This window comes from Anomaloglossus baeobatrachus, chromosome 5, assembly GCF_048569485.1.
Source record: "Anomaloglossus baeobatrachus isolate aAnoBae1 chromosome 5, aAnoBae1.hap1, whole genome shotgun sequence".
NCBI classification, from domain to species: domain Eukaryota; kingdom Metazoa; phylum Chordata; class Amphibia; order Anura; family Aromobatidae; genus Anomaloglossus; species Anomaloglossus baeobatrachus.
In genome coordinates, this window is record NC_134357.1 from 3678023 (window position 1) to 3688255 (window position 10233).

Genomic DNA, 10233 nt, shown 5'->3' on the forward strand with positions numbered 1-10233 from the left:
AGCTGCTCTCCTGAGAATACAGTCACAGTGCACTACCGCCAGAATAGCCTCTCACCTGTATACCGCCCTGCAGCTGCTCTCCTGAGAATACAGTCACAGTGCAGTAGCGCCAGGATAGCCTCTCACCTGTATACCGCCCTGCAGCTGCTCTCCTGAGAATACAGTCACAGTGCACTACCGCCAGGATAGCCTCTCACCTGTATACCGCCCCGCAGCTGCTCTTCTGAGAATACAGCCACAGTGCAGTACCGCTAGGATAGCCTCTCACCTGTATACCGCCCTGCAGCTGCTCTCCTGAGAATACAGTCACAGTGCAGTACCGCTAGGATAGCCTCTCACCTGTATACCGCCCTGCAGCTGCTCTCCTGATAATGCAGTTACAGTGTGCTGGCAATCACAGTATCCCCACCACCGGTATGCTGCTGACACACCTGAAAGATAAAACTTGTACTACAAACAGCATGAAGGATGTTAAATTGGAGTACTGAGCAGTGTAGCTATGATTCCAGCACTGCAGAGAGAAACACTAGAAAACAGCAGCATGGAGCGCATTATACAGTAGTACTAAGCAGTGTGTGGCCATGAATCCAGCACTGCAGATAGAAACACTAGTAAACGGCAGCATGGAGAGCATAATACAGCAGTATTGAGCAGTGTAGCTGTGAATCCAGCACTGAAGAGAGAAACACTAGTAAACAGCAGCATGGAGAACATAATATAGCAGTACTGAGCATCGTAGTCATGCATCCAGCACTGAGGAGAGAAACACTAGTAAACAGCAGCAGGGAGAGCATAATACGGCAGTACTGAGCAGTGTAGCTGTGACTCCAGCACTGAGGACAGAAACACTAGTAAACAGCAGGGAGAACATAATAAAGCAGTACTGAGCAGTGTAGCCATGAATCCAGCACTCAGGAGAGAAACAATAGTAAACAGCAGCATGGAGAGCATAATACAACAGTATTGAGCAGTGTAGCCATGAATCCAGCACTGAGGAGAGAAACACTAGTCAACAGCAGGATGGAGAGCCTAATACAGCAGTACTGAGAAGTGTGTAGCCATGAATCCAGCACTGAGGAGAGAATCACTAGTAAACAGCAGCATGGAGAGCATAATACAACAGTATTGAGCAGTGTAGCTGTGAATCCAGCACTGAAGAGAGAAACACTAGTAAACAGCAGCATGGAGAACATAATATAGCAGTACTGAGCATCATAGCCATGAATCCAGCACTGAGGAGAGAAACACTAGTAAACAGCAGCATGGAGACCATAATACAACAGTATTGAGCAGTGTAGCTGTGAATCCAGCATTGAGGAGAGAAACACTAGTAAACAGCAGCATGGAGAACATAATATAGCAGTACTGAGCATCGTAGCCATGAATCCAGCACTAAGGAGAGAAACACTAGTTAACAGCAGTATGGAGACCATAATACAACAGTACTGAGCAGTGTAGCTGTGAATCCAGCACTGAGGAGAGAAACACTAGTAAACAGCAGCATGGAGAGCCTAATACAGCAGTACTGAGAAGTGTGTAGCCATGAATCCAGCACTGAGGAGAGAAACACTAGTAAACAGCAGCATGGAGAGCATAATACAACAGTATTGAGCAGTGTTGCTTTGAATCCAGCACTGAGGAGAGAAACACTAGTAAACAGCAGCATGGAGAGCATAATACAACAGTATTGAGCAGTGTAGCCATGAATCCAGCACTAAGGAGAGAAACACTAGTTAACAGCAGTATGGAGACCATAATACAACAGTACTGAGCAGTGTAGCTGTGAATCCAGCACTGAGGAGAGAAACACTAGTAAACAGCAGCATGGAGAGCCTAATACAGCAGTACTGAGAAGTGTGTAGCCATGAATCCAGCACTGAGGAGAGAAACACTAGTAAACAGCAGCATGGAGAGCATAATACAACAGTATTGAGCAGTGTTGCTTTGAATCCAGCACTGAGGAGAGAAACACTAGTAAACAGCAGCATGGAGAGCATAATACAACAGTATTGAGCAGTGTAGCCATGAATCCAGCACTGAGGAGAGAAACACTAGTAAACAGCAGTATGGAGACCATAATACAACTGTACTGAGCAGTGTAGGTGTGAATCCAGCACTGAGGAGAGAAACACTAGTAAACAGCAGCATGGAGAGCATAATACAACAGTATTGAGCAGTGTAGCTGTGAATCCAGCACTGAGGAGAGAAACACTAGTAAACAGCAGCATGGAGAGCATAATACAACAGTATTGAGCAGTGTTGCTGTGAATCCAGCACTGAGGAGATAAACGCTAGTAAACAGCAGCATGGAGACCATAATACAACAGTATTGAGCAGTGTAGCTGTGAATCCAGCATTGAGGAGAGAAACACTAGTAAACAGCAGCATGGAGAACATAATATAGCAGTACTGAGCATCGTAGCCATGAATCCAGCACTAAGGAGAGAAACACTAGTAAACAGCAGTATGGAGACCATAATACAACAGTACTGAGCAGTGTAGCTGTGAATCCAGCACTGAGGAGAGAAACACTAGTAAACAGCAGCATGGAGAGCCTAATACAGCAGTACTGAGAAGTGTGTAGCCATGAATCCAGCACTGAGGAGAGAAACACTAGTAAACAGCAGTATGGAGATCATAATACAACTGTACTGAGCAGTGTAGGTGTGAATCCAGCACTGAGGAGAGAAACACTAGTAAACAGCAGCATGGAGAGCATAATACAACAGTATTGAGCAGTGTAGCTGTGAATCCAGCACTGAGGAGAGAAACACTAGTAAACAGCAGAATGGAGACCATAATATAACTGTATTGAGCAGTGTAGCTGTGAATCCAGCATTGAGGAGAGAAACACTAGAAAACAGCAGCATGGAGAGCATAATAAGGCAGTACTGAGCAGTGTAGCTGTGAATCCAGCACTGAGGAGAGAAACACTAGAAAACAGCAGTATGGAGAGCATAATAAGGCAGTACTGAGCAGTGTAGCTGTGAATCCAGCACTGAGGAGAGAAACACTAGAAAACAGCAGCATGGAGAGCATAATATAGCAGTACTGAGGAGTGTAGCTGTGACTCCAGCACTAAGGAGAGAAACACTAGAAAACAGCAGCATGGAGACCATAATACAGCAGTACTGAGCAGTGTAGCCATGAATCCAGCACTGAGGAGAGAAACACTAGAAAACAGCAGCATGGAGACCATCATAGAGCAGTACTGAGCAGTGTAGCCATGAATCCAGCACTGAGGAGAGAAACTCTAGTAAACAGCAGCATGGAGAGCATAATACAACAGTACTGAGCATCGTAGCCATGAATCCAGCACTGAGGAGAGAAACACTAGAAAACAGCAGCATGCAGAGCATAATACAACAGTACTGAGCAGTGTAGCCATGAATCCAGCACTGAGGAGAGAAACACTAGAAAACAGCAGCATGCAGAGCATAATATAGCAGTACTGAGCAGTGTAGCCATGAATCCAGCACTGAGGAGAGAAACACTAGAAAACAGCAGCATGCAGAGCATAATATAGCAGTACTGAGCAGTGTAGCCATGAATCCAGCACTGAGGAGAGAAACACTAGAAAACAGCAGCATGGAGACCATAATACAGCAGTACTGAGCAGTGTAGCTGTGACTCCCTCACCGGAGTGAGATAAATCATTTATTAGAAGTAGTAGGATGATGATTTCTGGAGGAAGGTTGAAGAGAAGTGGCTCATAAGTGGAGATGCAAGCAGATTCCTCTGATACGATATATTGCACAGTTTCTTATAACGATACACTCATTCTTATAGCATCTGTGATGTCTTCTCGTGGAGTTATAGGGACGGGTCTCACTTCAAGTATTTGGCAACAGAGAATTACAGGATCCATCTCTGCAGTAAATACAGGAATGAGCCGCCCTACAAGAAGCCAAGACATCCGTTATGTAAGGGTTAAGTGCTGCATCACTTCCGATAATCCGGAGTCGCTGAGTGCTCCGGCATTAGGTGGTGACGAGGCCTCGGGGCTGCTCCGCTTTTATGTCCCAGCACTTGTGTGTTCATTCTTCTATTTTTCTTCTTTGTAGTCGCTTTTCCTCTTTTCTGCCAGAACCTGAGATCACAACGAGGAGCGCGGCCCGGAGAGAGGAGGGGGCTTGTCTGTATCCAGAGCAAGGACAGACGGGGGGGGGGGAGGGGGGGACAGACGAGGGGGGGGACAGACGGGGGGGGGGCACAAAAGGAGCAACTGAAAGTGACAACGCCGCATTGAGAGCCGTGAAGAGCGCTCTTCAGAGAGACGACATTGTCTGCAAAAAGCTCAGCTAAAGGCTTCCAACAATTCCCATCACAGTCAACGCAGCGGAGGCTGCAGCATATACCGGCTCCGGGCCTGGATTATCACTGCCCACCCCACAATGGATCCGAGGCTCCAGATCTCATGGGTCCTGTACACCTGGATCTTGTGTCTCTGCCGCCTGCGTCCATGTATCCAGCTTCTCTTATAATCACCTATAATCTCCAGCTTCTGTCTCCCATAATCTCCTATAATCTACAGTTTCTGTCTCCTATAATCTCCAGCTTTTATCTCCTATAATCTGCAGTTTCTGTCTCCTATAATCTACAGGTTCTGTCTCCTATAATCTCCAGTTTCCATCTCCTATAATCTCCAGTTTATATCTTCTATAATCTCCAGTTTATATCTTCTATAATCTCCAGCTTCTATCTCCTATAATCTCCAGCTTCTTTTTCCTATAATCTCTTATAATCTCCAGCTTCTTTCTCCTATAATCTCTTATAATCTCCAGCTTCTTTCGCCTAAATTCTCCAGCTTTTTTCTCCTAAAATCTCTTATAATGGCAAGCTTCTTTCTCCTATAATCTCCATTTTTTTCTTCCTATAATCTCTTATAATCTCCACCTTCTTTGTTTTCTAATCTTTGATAATCTCCATCTTCTTTCTCCTATAATCTCATATCTATATACAGATGCTTTGTTGGCGGCGTCTTCGCAGCGCTGCTTTCTGCCGCCAGGATCCTCAGACTCGACCTTCTCTCAGGTCCCATCTGTAATTATTCTCTTAAAATAAAAAAAATGGGGAAAATAAATAAACAACAAAAGCCAGTGAGGAATGCGGTGAATGCGCGGTTAATCGCCGGCTCCTTCAGCGCGTGCAGGAGATTAATTGTGTGATGATAACGAGGTATAATTAATTTACTGCATTGTGTGACAACAACACAAGACGATCGCACTCCAAGGACGGTGACAATCCCGCCTGCGACAACGTCCACACAAAAGGAGAATTCTTTCATGAGCTAAATCATTTATTGTAAAAAAAGAAATGTCTCCAGCGAGGAGGAGGGAAGCACGAGAGAAGCCGCGGATCCACAGCCGAAAAAGCGAGAAAAAGAAGAGTCAGGCGGGGATCGGGGGATCAAGGCAGAAAAAGAGGGAAATAGAAAGGGCATAAGGGGCGGAAAGGGGATAAAGGGCGTAAAGGGGATAAAGGCAGAAAAAGAGGGCATAGAAAGGGCATAAAGGGCATAAAGGGCATAAAGGGCATAAGGGGCGGAAAGGGGATAAAGGGCGTAGAGGGTGTAAAGGGGATAAAGGCAGAAAAAGAGGGAAATAGAAAGGGCATAAGGGGCGGAAAGGGGATAAAGGGCGTAAAGGGGATAAAGGCAGAAAAAGAGGGCATAGAAAGGGCATAAAGGGCATAAAGGGCATAAAGGGCATAAGGGGCGGAAAGGGGATAAAGGGCGTAGAGGGTGTAAAGGGGATAAAGGCAGAAAAAGAGGGAAATAGAAAGGGCATAAGGGGCGGAAAGGGGATAAAGGGCGTAAAGGGGATAAAGGCAGAAAAAGAGGGCATAGAAAGGGCATAAAGGGCATAAAGGGCATAAAGGGCATAAGGGGCGGAAAGGGGATAAAGGGCGTAGAGGGTGTAAAGGGGATAAAGGCAGAAAAAGAGGGAAATAGAAAGGGCATAAGGGGCGGAAAGGGGATAAAGGGCGTAAAGGGTGTAAAGGGGATAAAGGCAGAAAAAGAGGGCATAGAAAGGGCATAAAGGGGATAAAGGGCGTAAAGGGTGTAAAGGGGATAAAGTGTATAAAAGGCAGAAAGGGTATGAAGGGTATAAAGTGCAGAAAGGGGTAAAGGGCGCTGCACAGACACCCACAGTGTGGATTCATCACTAACCAGGTTTAAAATATAATGTATCAATTTGTATTGTAATTATAATTATATCAAAAGAATCTCCATATTTATATCTACAGATGAGATCACAATAATCTATAATCTCCCTATATTTATATCTACAGATGAGATCACAATAATCTATAATCTCCCCATATTTATATCTACAGATGAGCAGATGAGATCACAATAATCTATAATCTCCCCATATTTATATCTACAGATGAGATCACAATAATCTATAATCTCCCTATATTTATATCTACAGATGAGATCACAATAATCTATAATCTCCCCATATTTATATCTACAGATGAGCAGATGAGATCACAATAATCTATAATCTCCCCATATTTATATCTACAGATGAGATCACAATAATCTATAATCTCCCTATATTTATATCTACAGATGAGATCACAATAATCTATAATCTCCCCATATTTATATCTACAGATGAGATCACAATAATCTATAATCTCCCCATATTTATATCTACAGATGAGATCACAATAATCTATAATCTCCCCATATTTATATCTACAGATGAGCAGATGAGATCACAATAATCTATAATCTCCCCATATTTATATCTACAGATGAGATCACAATAATCTATAATCTCCCTATATTTATATCTACAGATGAGATCACAATAATCTATAATCTCCCCATATTTATATCTACAGATGAGCAGATGAGATCACAATAATCTATAATCTCCCCATATTTATATCTACAGATGAGATCACAATAATCTATAATCTCCCCATATTTATATCTACAGATGAGAGCACAATAATCTATAATCTCCCTATATTTATATCTACAGATGAGATCACAATAATCTATAATCTCCACATATTTATATCTACAGATGAGCAGATGAGATCACAATAATCTATAATCTCCCCATATTTATATCTACAGATGAGATCACAATAATTTATAATCTCCCCATATTTATATCTACAGATGAGATCACAATAATCTATAATCTCCCCATATTTATATCTACAGATGAGATCACAATAATCTATAATCTCCCCATATTTATATCTACAGATGAGACCACAATAATCTAAAATCTCCCCATATTTATATCTACAGATCAGATCACAATAATCTATAATCTCCCCATATTTATATCTACAGATGAGATCACAATAATCTATAATCTCCCCATATTTATATCTACAGATGAGATAACAATAATCTCCCCATATTTATATCTACAGATGAGATCACAATAATCTATAATCTCCCCATATTTATATCTACAGATGAGATCACAATAATCTATAATCTCCTCATATTTATATCTACAGATGAGACCACAATAATCTATAATCTACCCATATTTATATCTACAGATGAGATCACAATAATCTATAATCTCCCCATATTTATATCTACAGATGAGACCACAATAATCTATAATCTCCCCATATTTATATCTACAGATGAGATCACAATAATCTATAATCTCCCCATATTTATATCTACAGAGGAGATCACAATAATCTATAATCTCCTCATATTTATTTTTACAGATGAGATTACAATAATCTATCATCTCTTCATATTTATATCTACAGATGAGATCACAATAATCTATAATCTCCATATTTATATCTACAGATGAGATCACAATAATCTATAATCTCCATATTTATTTCTACAGATGAGATCACAATAATCTATAATCTCCCCATATTTATATCTACAGATGAGATAACAATAATCTATAATCTCCCCATATTTATATCTACAGATGAGATCACAATAATCTATAATCTCTCCATATTTATATCTACAGATGAGATAACAATAATCTATAATCTCCCCATATTTATATCTACAGATGAGATCACACTAATCTATAATCTCCCCATATTTATATCTACAGATGAGATCACAATAATCTATAATCTCCCCATATTTATATCTACTGATGAGACCACAATAATCTATAATCTCCCCATATTTATATCTACAGATGAGATCACAATAATCTATAATCTCCCCATATTTATATCTACAGATGAGATCACAATAATCTATAATCTCCCCATATTTATATCTACAGATGAGACCACAATAATCTATAATCTCCCCATATTTATATCTACAGATGAGATCACAATAATCTATAATCTCCCCATATTTATATCTACAGAGGAGATCACAATAATCTATAATCTCCTCATATTTATTTTTACAGATGAGATTACAATAATCTATCATCTCTTCATATTTATATCTACAGATGAGATCACAATAATCTATAATCTCCATATTTATATCTACAAATGAGATCACAATAATCTATAATCTCCATATTTATATCTACAGATGAGATCACAATAATCTATAATCTCCCCATATTTATATCTACAAAGGAGATGACAATAATCTATAATCTCCCCATATTTATATCTACAGATGAGATCACAATAATCTATAATCTCCTCATATTTATTTTTACAGATGAGATCACAATAATCTATAATCTCTTCATATATCTACAGATGAGATCACAATAATCTATAATCTCTTCATATTTATTTTTACAGATGAGATCACAATAATCTATAATCTCCCCATATTTATATCTACAGATGAGATCACAATAATCTATAATCTCTTCATATTTATATCTACAGATGCGATCACAATAATCTATAATCTCCATATTTATATCTACAGATGAGATCACAATAATCTATAATCTCCCCATATTTATATTTATAGATGAGATCACAATAATCTATAATCTCCCCATATTTATATTTACAGATGAGATCACAATATTCTATAATCTCCCCATATTTATATTTATAGATGAGATCACAATAATCTATAATCTCTATATTTATATCTATAGATGAGAGCAGAATAATCTATAATCTCCCCATATTTATATTTACAGATGAGATCACAATAATCTATAATCTCCCCATATTTATATCTATAGATGAGATCACAATAATCTATAATCTCCATATCTTTATGTATAGATGAGACCACAATAATTTATAATCTCCATATTTATATTTACAGATGAGATCAAAATAATCTATAATCTATATTTATATCTATAGATGAGATCACAATAATCTATAATCTCCGAATATTTATATTTACAGATGAAATAATAATCTATAATCTCTCCATATTTATATTTAGAGATGAAATAATAATCTATACTTCCCGAATATTTATATTTACAGATGAAATAATAATACTCTATAATCTCCCCATATTTATTTCTACAGATGAGATCACAATAATCTATAATCTCTATATTTATATGTACAGATGAGATCACAATAATCTATAATCTCTATATTTATATGTACAGATGAGATCATCTATATTATACATACACTAATACTATATATATATTGTATGTCCCCATGTATACTGTATATATATATATATATATATATATATATATTGCATGTCCCCATGCATACTGTATATATATATATATATATATATATATATATATATAAATTGCATGTTCCCATGTATGCTGTGTATATATATATGGCATGTCCCCGTGTATACTGTATATATATATATATTGCATGTCCCCATGCATACTGTGTATATATATATATATATATATATAAATTGCATGTCCCCATGTATACTGTGCATATATATGGCATGTCCCCATGCATACTGTGTATATATATATATATATATATATATATATAAATTGCATGTCCCCATGTATACTGTGCATATATATATATGGCATGTCCCCATGTATACTGTATATATAGATATATTGCATGTCCCCATGTATACTGTGTATATATATATATTATATATATATATATATATATATATATATATATAAATTGCATGTCCCCATGTATACTGTGCATATATATGGCATGTCCCCATGCATACTGTGTATATATATATATATATATATATATATATATATATAAATTGCATGTCCCCATGTATACTGTGCATATATATATATGGCATGTCCCCATGTATACTGTATATATAGATATATTGCATGTCCCCATGTATACTGTGTA